A 13,287-nucleotide genomic window follows, 5' to 3' on the forward strand; every position below is an offset into this window, starting at 1 on the left:
GGAGGAGTAATAAGGGAGTTTGAATGGAACTATGCCTTTTCTCTTTCCCATCCCTGCCAGTGCTCAGCCTTTAATTCTGTTTCCAAAGCACTATTCTGATGCTGGTAAGTACTTGGGTGCTACCAAAATTTTGGCAGAATGAATTTATCTTCTTAAGGTTCTGATTTAATATTTTCTCATCTTGCCATCCCTGCCCTCAGCCCACTATATGCTTGAGCACTTTCTACAATTTAAACAAAAAGCAAAGCCCCTAACTGTTAGCAGTATTTCTACTGCCTCCGGATTGGTTTTAAAAATATGTATGAAAAAGGTGATTATTCAAGGGGTGTGCCCAGGTCCTCGATAATTCACTTTGATACAGATTACTTTCATATGTCCATACAGGTATGCAGGAACTTTTTTTCTTTTTCTCATTCTGAGATTAAAAACCTCTTAACTGTTCACACCTGTCCTGAGAAGTCTCTGATAGACATACAAGTGGATCAGGATTTATGGTGAGCCCATGGAAACCTTGTAGGACAATCCAAATGGCTGAGAAGATTCCATAGATGACTGGTTATGGAAGACCAAGCCCTTCACACTAACCATCAGGAGGTGGCACTCATCATGCTAATCTTTATCAGGGGGCTAGTGTGTGCCAGACACTGTTTCATTTAGTTCTCATGACACCCTACTAAATTAGGTACTTGTGTCAGTTTGCATTGCTTAGGATAAGCTGCGATAACAAATGTCACAATCTCAGTGCCTCAACAAGATGGAGGTTCGTTTTCCACTTTGCGGTGGGTCAGGGTGACCCTCCAGGGCAGCTGCCCTCTATGTGGTGACCATGTGATCGTGGCTGCTTTATCTTGTGGCACCTCTGACACAACACCTGTTCCCATAATCGCCACACCAGGGAAAGAGTATCTCACCCTAGCGGTTAAATGCTTTGGCCCAGACATGACTGAAGTTATTGCTGCCCACACTGCGTTGGCCAGAACTTGTCACATTAATCCGTTTCAACGCAGAGCAGATGGGAGAACACAATTCTCTCCTGCGCCTGCAAGGAGAGGACAACTGCGAGTCTCTACTATGGCTGCACACTGCGGGTCTCTACTATGGTGCTGCCATTGTTCATATCTTACAAATATGGAAATTTGAACTTTAGGGAGGTTGAGTAACTTACCTAAGAACATAAGGTTAGTAGAATTTGGAGCCAGGATCTACTTCCAGTCCCCATGCTCTTAATTTCTATGCAAAATAACCTTGTCTCAATTTTTTTTATTTAGTAAGATGCTGACGGTAATCTGTTATGGAATATTTTCTGAATGGAAAAAATATCGGACTTGAAAGGCATCCCTTGGTATGACAGAATTTGGTTCTTTGAAATAAGTTTCTTGATGGAGTGTCATTTGACAGGCAGGCTTAGTATTCATTGTTGCAAGACATAGCGGTCATTTACTTTGATTAGTTGAAAGTTGCATCACATTGAATTTGGATTTGTGGTAGGCACTGATAGTTTTTTTCCATTGTAAATGATCATTAAGCTTTATTATAGTATCTTCCAATTTTATCTTCTGGGAAAGTTAGAGCTGCTTTATTATATACAGAATAAACTTTTGACACTTTTGTTACTGATTTTAAGTTAGACCTAAGTCTTTTACCTGATTTGTGCCCAGATTGACAGTTTAATTTCCTGAGGTCAGGGAGCGTGATTGTTGAAGTTATCACTTGTGTAAAGGATTAACAGTTTATCACAAATATAAGGCTTTCTCAGTTTTATTTTATAAACCCAGTTGCTGCCTTTTAACCTCTGAGGGTTTATATATACCCAGAGTTAATTCTGAATTATCTTCCTTCGTTTAAGGATTGATTGAATAAAAATTATTTGCATTTAGCATATGTTGAATAAGAATTAGGGCAAGATTGGGCCAAACTTTGAGCTGCCACTTAGAATTTTCCAGTTTGTTGCTTGAAATCTATTAGCTTAATGCTTGATGACACAAATCTTGAAGGCCAAAGAGATCACTCTGTGAGAACCTAATCTGAAAGACTGTGTTAGCCCTGTCACACCCAGGGCGTCATACCCAGGGAGTTGTGGATGGATACCCTTATGTCATGAATAACATGCACCTGTGTGTACGTGTGTGACCCTCTAATCCCTGGTCCTTCCCGTTTTGGTAAATGCTACCACCATCCGCAGCTGCACGAGCCAGAAACCCAGCAGTCATCCTGGATTCCTCCTTTTCCCTCACTCCTTAATAGAATCCATCAAAAGTCCTAGCAATGTGGCTCCAATCTCACTCCCTGTTGCCTTTATCTCTTTGCCCCTACTAGACCAAGTAACCTTCAACTACTTACCTGGACACCACAATGGATTGGCATCCTAGCCCCTCCTCTCTTCTCTACTGTGCTGTCTCTTTTCCCACTGGTTGGTTGTTTGCTTGTTTTTTGACAGACTCGCTCTGTCACCCAGGCTGGAGTGCAGTGGCACAATCACAGCTCACTGCAGCCTTGACCTCCTGGGTGCAAGGGATCCTCCCACCTCAGCCCCCCAAGTAGCTGGGACTACAGGCATGCGCCACCGCTCCCTACTAATCCTACTAATTTTTGTATTTTTTGTAGAGATGGGGTTTTGCCATGTTGCCCAGGCTGGTCTTGAACTCCTGAGCTCAAGTGATCGGCCCGCCTCAGCCTCCCAACTTTTTTTTTTTTTGAGACTGGGCCTCACTCTGTCACCCAGGCTGGAGTGCGCTGGTATGATCACGGCTTATTACAGCCTCTGCTTCCCAGGCTCAAATGATCTTCCTGCCTTAGCCGCCTGAGTAGCTGAGACTGCAGGCGTACATTACTATGCCTGGCTAGTATATATGTCTTTTTGTAGAGATGGGGGTCTCGTTATGTTTCCCAGGCTGGTCTCGAACTGCTGAACTCAAGTGACTCTCCTGCGTCAGCCTCCCAAAGTGCTGGGATTATAGGCATGAGCCACCATACCCAGCCTCTTTTCCTACTTTTGAAAGTGTTATCTTTTCAAAATACACAGCAGATTATTCCATCTTCTTCCTTTAAACCCTCCAGTAGTTTGCTTGTTGTGCTTTGTAAAACATTCAAAGTCCCTACACTGATCTGTAACACCCTACACAATCTAGTTCTTCCCTGCTTTTCCATCCTCATCTCAAACCTCAACCCCTTGCTCACTACATGTTACCCAGTCTCAGTGGCCTTCTACCCATTTCTGGGTGACCTCTTTCCTGCTGCAAGCCATATGCCCATTTTATCTTGCGGTCTTGGGTTCCCAGGGATCTGTTTTTCCTTTCTGCTTCCCCTGGCTGGCTCCTTCCCAACCTTCAGGATTCAGAGTCTGTCCCTGTTATCCTACCTAAAATAGTTCTGTCAGTTTCATTAATTCATGAAGGAACCAGCATATGGTAAAACTGGCTCAAGAAAGTATAGTCAGATTTATTTATAGTCATAGAAAGAAAAGATGCTGGAACAGAATTGCTAAATTAGGTATAAAGCTAATTAATGCCCTATGGGGTAATATAAGTGCAACCTGGCTATTGTACTTTTTTCTAAGATGAAGGTATTTGCATTGCCATAAGACAAGAATTACTTGTTAGCTAACAGTTTTTTCCAAGTTAATATCTACCCGTTCAGGATTATCAAATGCCCAACCAAGAGTAAACAGTAAGTCAGAGCAGAAGTCCATATCCCTAGGAAGTGAGGTGATCCTTGGGTGGGCCTGCTGGGTAATGCTTCTGCAGGGCAATCTCCTCTCCACTTTGTTCTTTCCCAGCATCTGTTTCCTGATAGCACTTACCAGAGTTTGCAAATATTCCTTACAGGTTTCACTATTTTTTTTGTCTCTCTTCCTCACTTGTCCAGCTTGTGTAAGGGGGAGGGAAGAGGATCTGACACCCCTTGCATTGTGGGGCATTGTAGGCACTCAGTGTGTATTGGTTGAATGAATGAATGAAGAGATGCATGTCTACACGTGAGGAGGGTGTCTTAATCATCTGCCACTCTTTAAACTAAAACGATTGGAATTCAGATTCTCCTGGAACTCCAGAGGAGTTTTTACAGAAGTCATCTCAGTTTGCATATCATCTTTCTTAGGCACTGATTCTCAACCTTGTCTGCACTTGAGAACCACCTGGAGAGCTTTAAATATAAAATAAAGAATACAGATGCCTGGATCCATCTCCAGAAATTCTAATTTCATATATCTGCAGTCCAGTCTGAGCATCAGGATTTTTAACAGCTCTCCAGGTGATTCTTATATGGAGACAGGTTTAAGAATAAGAGCTGTATCAAGCATTTTCAAGAGCTTTGCTTAAACTCTCTCTCTCTCTCTCTCTCTCTCTGTGTGTGTGTGTGTGTGTGTGTGTGTGTGTGTGTGTGTGTGTGGTTATAGTAGCTGCATCTGAACTAGGGTGCTGCACGACACAGGGCACATGATTTTTTTTTTTTTTTTTTTTTTTTTTTTGAGACGGAGTCTCGCTCTGTCACCCAGGCTGGAGTGCAGTGGCCGGATCTCAGCTCACTGCAAGCTCCGCCTCCCGGGTTCACGCCATTCTCCTGCCTCAGCCTCCTGAGTAGCTGGGACTACAGGCGCCCGCCGCCACGCCCGGCTAAGTTTTTGTATTTTTAGTAGAGACGGGGTTTCACCGTGTTAGCCAGGATGGTCTCGATCTCCTGACCTCGTGATCCGCCCGTCTCGGCCTCCCAAAGTGCTGGGATTACAGGCTTGAGCCACTGCGCCCGGCCGGCACATGATTTAAGAGGGCACTTATTCTCAGGGCAGGTGCCGTCTCTGCATTTACACCACCCTGAGAGTGAGTGCCTCCTCAAATATTGGCACTAGGTATATGTCTAGCCCCACCCTAGTCTGAGTTGGGGTTAAACAGATGGCAAAACAGCTAGGGCAGAAGGAAAGAAGGTGAAAAGTAAGGAGTGGTAGAGAATTTCTGATGAGGAAAGCATGTGGTGAACATTTGCCCTGGGACCTGCTGTTACCTTTCTTTCCAGGGTCTGAACTTGAGCACGTGTGGGGACTGAGGGAAGATTAGGCAGAACCTAGAGTAGGGTTTCTCATCATTTTTGTGCCAGGAGCCCCTTTGGCAGTCTGAAGCCTGTGGGCCCCTTCTCAGAATTATGTTTTAAATGCCACAAAGACATAGGATTATAATGGAAACCAATTATACTGAAATAATCACTAAAATACTTAAAAGAAATTGTTATATAACAACATACATGCTTCTAGGCCTGGCACGGTGACTCATGCCTGTAATCCCAGCACTTTGGGAGGCCGAGGTGGGCGGATCACTTGAGGCCAGGAGTTTGAGACCAGCCCGGCCAACATGGTGAAACCTTGTCTCTACTAAAAATGCAAAAATTAGCCAGGTGTAGTGGCACATGCCTTTAATCCCTGCTACTCAGGAGGCTGAGGCAGGAGACTAGCTTGAACCCAGGAGGTGGAGGTTGCAGTGAGTCAAGATTGTGCCACTGTACTCCACCCTGGGCAACGAGTGAGACTACATCTCAAAACAAAAACAAACAGACAAAAAACCCAACCCCCAAAGCATATATGCTTCTTTATTAATGCATTAAATAAAACATCTAACAGTGTTTGAAATAACCACTACTTTTTCAAAGTAGTGATATGCATAAACAGTACTTCAAGATGTCGGCCTGGCATGGTGGCTGTCGCCTGTAATCCCAGCACTTTGGGAGGCCGAGGTGGGCGGATCACGTCGTCAAGAGATTGAGACCATCCTGGCCAACATGGTGAAACCCCGTCTCTACTAAAATAGAAAAAAATTAGCCGGGCGTGGTGACACACACCTGTAGTCCCAGCTACTTGGGAGGCTGAGGCAGGAGAATGGCATGAACCCGGGAGGCAGAGCTTTCAGTGAGCCAAGATCGCGCCATTGCACTCCAGCCTGGGCGACAGAGAGAGACTCTGTCTCAAACAAACAAACAAACAAAAAACCCAAAACCCTAATCTGATAGGTGACAAAGTTATGGATATTGCTAGTGATGCTATAGTGGCTTGTTGCTTACATTCATAATGGAAAGAAATGCTAAATTTCAGTTACAGTAGGGAAAATAAAGATGTAATTTCTTTTTCCTAGTCAAGGTGACAGAACCCGTGATTTTTCACTAGTTCACTAGCTTGTGAACTCTGATGGTGCAATGACATGATTCATGTGGTCTTTGGGGCTGTGTTCCCCAAACTGGTTTATAGTCTGGTTGCAGTCTGGTACAGTTTGCAGTGGAAGGAGAGAGAATTAGGACAAAAGGATGAGTTATTTATAAAACTAAATGTATTCAAATCTAAGATTGGGTTTTTTTTTTGGTTCCTCTTGTTAAATGTCCTTTGTGAAATTGATAATGGGTAATAGTTTGGGGTAAAATTCTTGACGAGATAGAATGTTGGTAACTCTGTGTTGGCTTTCTTCATTCTTTTGTTGTTGTTGCTGGGGGAGAGATTTTTCCTATTTTGTGAAATCCCAAAATTTGTGAGCCACTATTGTGGTCACGATTCTACTGCCAAGAAGATACTGAGGCAAATCATTGAATTCCCTTTGACTCCTCCCTTATCTGCAAAACAGTTGTTCTCAACCTAGGTGATTTCGTCCCTTTAGGGACTTTTGGCAATGTGAGGAGACATTTTTGGTTGTCCCAGCTGCGGAGGGGGACTGCCTGGCATTTAGCCGGTAGAGGCCAGGGATGCTGCTCAACACCCTACACTGCAGAGGACAGGACCCCCTCTTCCAACAACAACAAACTTATCTAGTCTAAAATGCCAGTAATGTTGAGACTGAGAAAGCCTACTGTAAAATAAGTATCAAGACTTAGGAACTCTAATCCTGCTGTGCTCTAGTTTTTTTTTTTTTTTTTTTTTTTTTTTTTTTTTTTTTTTAATCATACAAGAAAGGTAGAAGGATTTTGTAGAATTGAGTCCTATTTCTGTGGCTTTTGTTTTCAAATGAGAATTATTTTATTCAAGGAAAAATAAAAGCAAATATTCTCTGGTTGAATTGAGGGTGGGGGTCCCTGTGCTTTGCCTATTTGACAAACCCTCCCTATCTCTTAGGGCTAGGAGAGAAATCTTTTGAGTGTGACAACCAGTTTGGTAATTCATAGAAAAGACAGGATAGGAAGCCCAAGGGTAAAGAAAGAAACCCAGGAGGTAAGGTTGTAGCTGGCTGTGTGTGTGTGTGTGTGTGTGTGTGTGTGGTGTGTGTGTGGTGTGTGTGTGCGTCCACACAGTGTCTCTGTATTTTGAGCACTGAATACTATCTTGGGATGTCTCAAGCTAAGGTCAGCTCATCCTTTCTGACTAATGTCCAACCCAATCCCCCTTTGCTTTTTTTCCCTCAGTGTTCCTTTGTCGATTTCCTTTACACCCTCTCTCAGCCCTGCTACAGGGACACAGAGCTGCTTTGGACAAAGTTCGCCTATGCAGGTTCACTGACTGTATGGCTGGGCACTTGTGTTTTCTAGGGGTCTGTCCCTCTACCCCATACCCCTGTCGTTAGCTCTATTGTTGCTCCTTCCCAAAGGTTCTCCCCAACCTTCTGAGCTGTGGATTCCCACCTTATTTGTAAAAATCTTTGTTGTGGGATTCTTTGACAATCTAGTAAAAGCTCTGGATCTTAGCAGGAAAATACACATTGACATTAAAATAAAACATTGTAAAAAATGTTGCCTTCAATGTCAACGGAGTTTCTGGACCCCTAGAGCTGGTTCATGGAGCCCAGTGAAGAGCCCTTCTTCTAGAGAAATGTAATGTATGGGATGGATATAGAGGATGTAAGTTGGAAGAGACATAGTGGAGAAATTGAAGCCCAAAGAGGCAAAATAAAGGGGATGCTGCTTGCTAGCAGCAGAGCCCAGTGGATTGTGGACCTCCTAACTCACTCCTGGGGTTCTACCCTTGGTATGGCCAGGAAATTTAACTTATCCACCATCCTCCTCTGCCACAAATTTACAGGATCACCCTTCCCATTGTAACCTCCACCCCACCATCTAGCTATTACCTACCCATTTCCTAATTGACAAGAGGTATTTCAGATCAATGGGTAGATAGGAGGATAATAGGAGACTAGATGGCTTTGATTACTCAGGCCTGGGTTGATAAGACTGGCCTGATGTTTTTTTGTTTTTTGTTTTCCCCCAAAGTAACTTCAGGAAAATGTGTAGGGATGGTTTCACTTTGGAATTGTAGAACATTATTGTCATAATTCTTTGTTAACCTATAAGTAGCTGGTATAAGTGAATAGGTAAGAAAATGTAGTGGGAGAGAAGGGAGCCAGGAGTCAGGAGTCAAGAATTTTTGTTATGGTCATAGCTCTGCCACTATATTGCTACATGACTAAGACAAGTCTTGCTCTCCCTTTCCTGGGCTTATTTCCTTAACTGCAAAATGCAGACATTTGAGCAGGTTTTCTCTAGATTATTTTCTGAAATGCCACAGTTTCATGCTAAATGTTCAAATCTGTACTAGAAAGAATTTTAATGTTCAGGATGGCAATATAGCCTTGTGTCTGGGAATGTAGGTCCTAGCAATAGGCTACCTCATTATGAATCTTTCCTTCATTACCTTTTATTTGTGTGGCCTCAGGCAAGTTTCTTAATTTCTCTGTTTCAAATGACTCACTGGAAGAAAAGATATACCAATAACACCTGCCTTATAGAGTTGTTGTAAGCACAAAATCAGGGAATCCCTTATCAAACATTGTAGAAAAGCATCTACAACTATGTTATTTCATATGGTAGCCACTTGCCATGTGTGGCTATTGAGCACTTGAAGTGTGGCAGTGTGGCTAGTGTGACTGAGAAACTGAATTTTTAATTAAATGATTTAAATAAAAGGCTTCAAACACTGTAAAATATTTTCTGTTAAATGCAACCTTATTGATTTAGTAGGACCACATTTCACTTCAACCTTGAATTCTGTAAGACGAGGGTCAGCAACCTTTTTCTATAAAGGGTCAGATAGATTTTGTGGGCAGTATGATTTTGGTTACAACTACTCAACTCTGTTGTTGTAGTATGAAAGTAGCCATGGACAACGTGTAAACAGAGGAGCATGGCTGTGTGCTAATAAAACTTTATTTATAAACACTGAAATTTGAATTTTTAAAATTTTTTTATTTTTTATTTTTGAGACAGAGTCTCACTCTTGTCACCCAGGCTGGAGTGCTGCAGAGGCATGATCTCAGCTCACTGCCACCTCCGCCTTCCATGTTCAAGCTATTCTCCTGCCTCAGTCTCCCAAAGTAGCTGGGACTACAGGCCTGTGCTACCATGCCTGGCTAATTTTTGTATTTTAGTAGAGATGGGGTTTCACCATGTTGGTCAGGTTAGTCTCAAACTCCTGACCTCAAATGATCTGCCCGCCTTGGTCTCCCAAAGTGCTGGGATTACAGGGGTGAGCCACTGCGCCTGGACTGACATTTGAATTTCATATAATGTTTACATCATGAAATATTTTTCTTTTGTTTTGTTTTTTTTTTGGCAAATATTCAAACATTGTACTTGTGGGATGTACAGAAATAGGCAGCAGACTAGATTTGGTTCTTAGGTATACACCCAAGATAAATAAATTCATGTCCATCAAAAAACATTTATAAGAATTTCACAGCAGCTTTATTTACAATGGCCCCACACTGGAAACAACCCAAATGTTTATCACAGGATAATGGATTAAAATTTTCAATATATTCTTTTTTTTTTTCTTGAAACAGGGTCTTGCTCTGTCACCTAGACTGGAGTGTAGTGGCACCATTTCGATTCACTGCAACCTCCGCCTTCCAGGCTCAAACCATCCTCCCACCTCAGCCTCCTGAGTAGCTGGGACTATAGCTGTGCGCCACCACACCTGGCTAATTTTTGTATTTTTTGTAGAGATGGGGTTTCGCCATGTTGCCCACACTGGTCTTGAACTTCTGAGCTCAAACAATCTGCCTACCTCGGCCTCCCAAAGTGCTGGGATTACTGGTGTGAGCTACTGCTCCCGGCTCAATATATTCTTAAAAGTGGATTGCTCCATAGCAATGAAAAAGAATGAATTATATGTGCAATGCATTGGGTGATTATCACAGATAAAAAGGTTGTAAAAGAAGCTAGTCACAGGAACAAATACTGTATGATTCAATTTATGAAGTTCCATAATGGCAAAGATAATCTGCAAGTATAGAAATTAGTGCAGAGGTTGCTGGGTGGAGCAAAGGGAGGTGATTACTGGAAAGGAACATGAAGGAAAATTCTGTGTCTTAATTTGGGAATTTGAGTGTTGGTTACAGGGAGATATATATATATATATGTTTGTGTATATATATTTGTCAAAATTCTTCAAGTGGAACACTTACAGTTTCCTATAAATCATCCCACCATACAGAATATTCTTTACATAATTTAAAAAGAAATCTATTAGCTGCTTACATTTAACATTATGATAATAATAAAATACAGATTTCTGGCCACAATGGCTCACATTCTGATGTAGCAACTATCAACTAGAGCTGTGCTGTTTCAGTATGGTAGCCAGTAGCTGCATGTGGCTGTTGAGCACATAAAATGTGACAAGTACGAATTGAGGTATGCAAGGAGGGTAAAATATACATGGGAGTTTGAAGGCTTAATATGAAAAAATAATGTAAAATATTTCATTAATAGTTTTTAATGTTGATTGCATGTTGAAATAATAATACTGGATTAAAATAGATTATTAAAATTTTGCCATTAAAAATGTTTTGACATAGAAATTTTTTAATTGTGATAAGATACAAATAAAATTTCCCATCGTAACCATTTTAAATGTATAATTCAGCAATGTGTAAATATGGTCACATTGTTGTGTAACTAGTTTCTAGAACCTTTTCACTTCACCTTACAAAATGGAAACTCTGTATTCATTAATATTCATTAAACACCTTCCCATTTTCTTTTTCCTACCCAGTTCTTGGCAACTGACTATTTTTTTTTTTTTTTTTGTGAGTACAGTAACGCGATCATGGCTTACTGCTACCTCCGCCTCCCAGGCTCAAGAGATTCTTGTGCCTCAGCCTCCCGAGTAGCTGGGATTACAGGCGCATGCACCACTACACCTAGCTAATTTTTGTATTTTTAGTAGAGATGGGGTTTTGTCATGTTGGCCAGGCTGGTCTTGAACTCCTGGCCTCAAGTGATCCGCCCACCTCAGCCTCCCAAAGTGCTGGGATTACAAGCATGAACCACTGCACCTGGCCTGCCCATCTACTTTCTGCTTCCATGAGTTTGACTACTCTTGATGCCTCATATAAGTGAAACCACACAGTACCTGTCTTTTCGTGACCAGCTTATTTCACTTCCTTTTTTTAAAAAAATGTGGCTCATTCTTTTTTGGCAGATAATGTTGAAACACTGTGAACAGCTGCTGCCATTTTGATGGAACATGAGTTCTCTTCCCAGTACCCTCCCCTCCGTATTGTCTAGCTAAAGAGGCTCAATGTCACTTGCCATTTATTATTGCATTTATGCTGTTTACATTTTTTCTAATGGATTGAGGAAATTGAGGTATTTCTTTTTTTCTTTTCTTTTTTGAGTGACAGGGTCACCCAGGCTGGAGTGCAGTGACATGATGCAGCCTTGAACTCTTGGACTCAAGCGATCTTCCTGCCTCAGGCTCCTGAGTAGCTGGGACTACAGGCATATGCCACCATGCCTAGCTGATTTTTTAATTTTTTTTTTTTTAACAGATGGTGTCTTACTGTGTTGTCCAGGCTGGTCTCAAACTGCTAGGCTCAAGCGATCCTCCCACCTCGGTCTCCCAAAGTGCTGGGATTACAGGCATGAGCCACCACTCTCAGCCTAAAGTATTCCTAATATATCTGTATCTCTATCAAATATGGGAAAACAAAGGATTTTTCTCTTTTGTAGAGGGTCAAGTGTTTAAAAAGGAGCAGGCATAATTTTCTTTATGGAAGGGAAAAATAGTCATTTATATTTAATATACAAAGCATTTCTATGTTCAAAGAATGTAACCTAAGATACCATTATGAAACAAATTGTCATCTTGGATGGCCACTCTCATTGTCTCTTCAGACCCTCTGAACATTTAGTTTGAACTCTTACTTTGTTTGCTGTGTGTTAATTCAATTCAGTTTGGGAGACAAGATTCTAACCAATGACTATAAATAGACCTTGACAGAATCATTGTATAGCAGATACTTTATTGATTAATTTTTTCAACGTTTCACTATCAAATTTTGTGTACGTGTGACTAGGAAGAACACTAATCTGAGTATGGTGACTCATGCCTGTAATCCCAGCACTTTAGGAGGCCAAGGCGGGAGGATTGCTTGAGCTCAGGAATTTGAGACCTGTCTGGGCAATATAGCAAGACCCCATCTCTATGAAAAATAAAAAAAGAAATTAGCCAGCATGGTGGCAAGCACCTGTAGTCCCAGCTACTCGGGAGGCTGAGGCAGGAGGATCAGTTGAGTCTGGGAGTTCAAGGCTGCAATGAACTATGTTAGTGCCACTGCACTTTAGTCTGAGAGACAGACTTTGTCTCAAAAAAACAAAAACCAAAAACCAAAAAAAAAAATTCAGACTGAAAATTTACAAGCTACCTTTCACTTCTTAAAAGCTTGCATCAGTTTAAGGGAAATGGCACCTTCATGAAAGTTTTCCATGATAAGAATATTATTATGTATGGTTACAATTCTGTTAAGTTAGAGTTGCTTAGAACCACATGACCAAAGAAAGTATGAGATAAATTCAGCTGTATTTTGTCTTTTGCTGTTTGGTGGCTGTCTGGGGTAGAGAGGTGGTTTTCTAGGCACATAGTTCTAAATAAGTGTCATAGACAGGGTGGAAGAATGTGTGAAGTTGACAGTGTCCTAGACGATATCTGAGAGCCCTACTTAAGTCCTATTAATTGATATTCATAATTCAGTTAGTGTATTCCATTGCTCCTTGGAGGTATCTGTTGAATGCCAGTAAGACACTGGTCAGGGAGCTTATAAATACTGAGCATTTATTTCTTTTCTCCCTCAAGAAGTACTTGGAAGTAGAGTCATCTTCTTATGGGCAGATCAGGGTGCAGATTATTTTATGTGATCTTGTTTCATCTTTTTAGATCCTTTTTCCAGACCGAGCTGGAGCACATAACTGAGACCTAAACCATAGTATTAGCTTATATTTGATTTACTAAGAATCTAGATTTTCTTTTCTCTTGCTTTTTTGCTTTTGAAGCCCATTCCTGCTTTGAGTACTGGAGAGCTGCCTGAGATTGGGAAACATTAAGATTGGTTA

At 41.5% G+C, this 13,287-nt stretch overlaps 1 protein-coding gene across 1 annotated transcript in view; it reads left to right on the forward strand.

The window, feature by feature from the left end:
• Nucleotides 1–13,287, forward strand: part of REPS2 (RALBP1 associated Eps domain containing 2) — a 206,643-nt gene that overhangs the window by 57,745 nt on the left and 135,611 nt on the right. The gene's annotated exons all lie outside the window — the stretch shown is intronic.

Source organism: Theropithecus gelada, chromosome X (genome assembly GCF_003255815.1).
Source record: "Theropithecus gelada isolate Dixy chromosome X, Tgel_1.0, whole genome shotgun sequence".
NCBI lineage: Eukaryota > Metazoa > Chordata > Mammalia > Primates > Cercopithecidae > Theropithecus > Theropithecus gelada.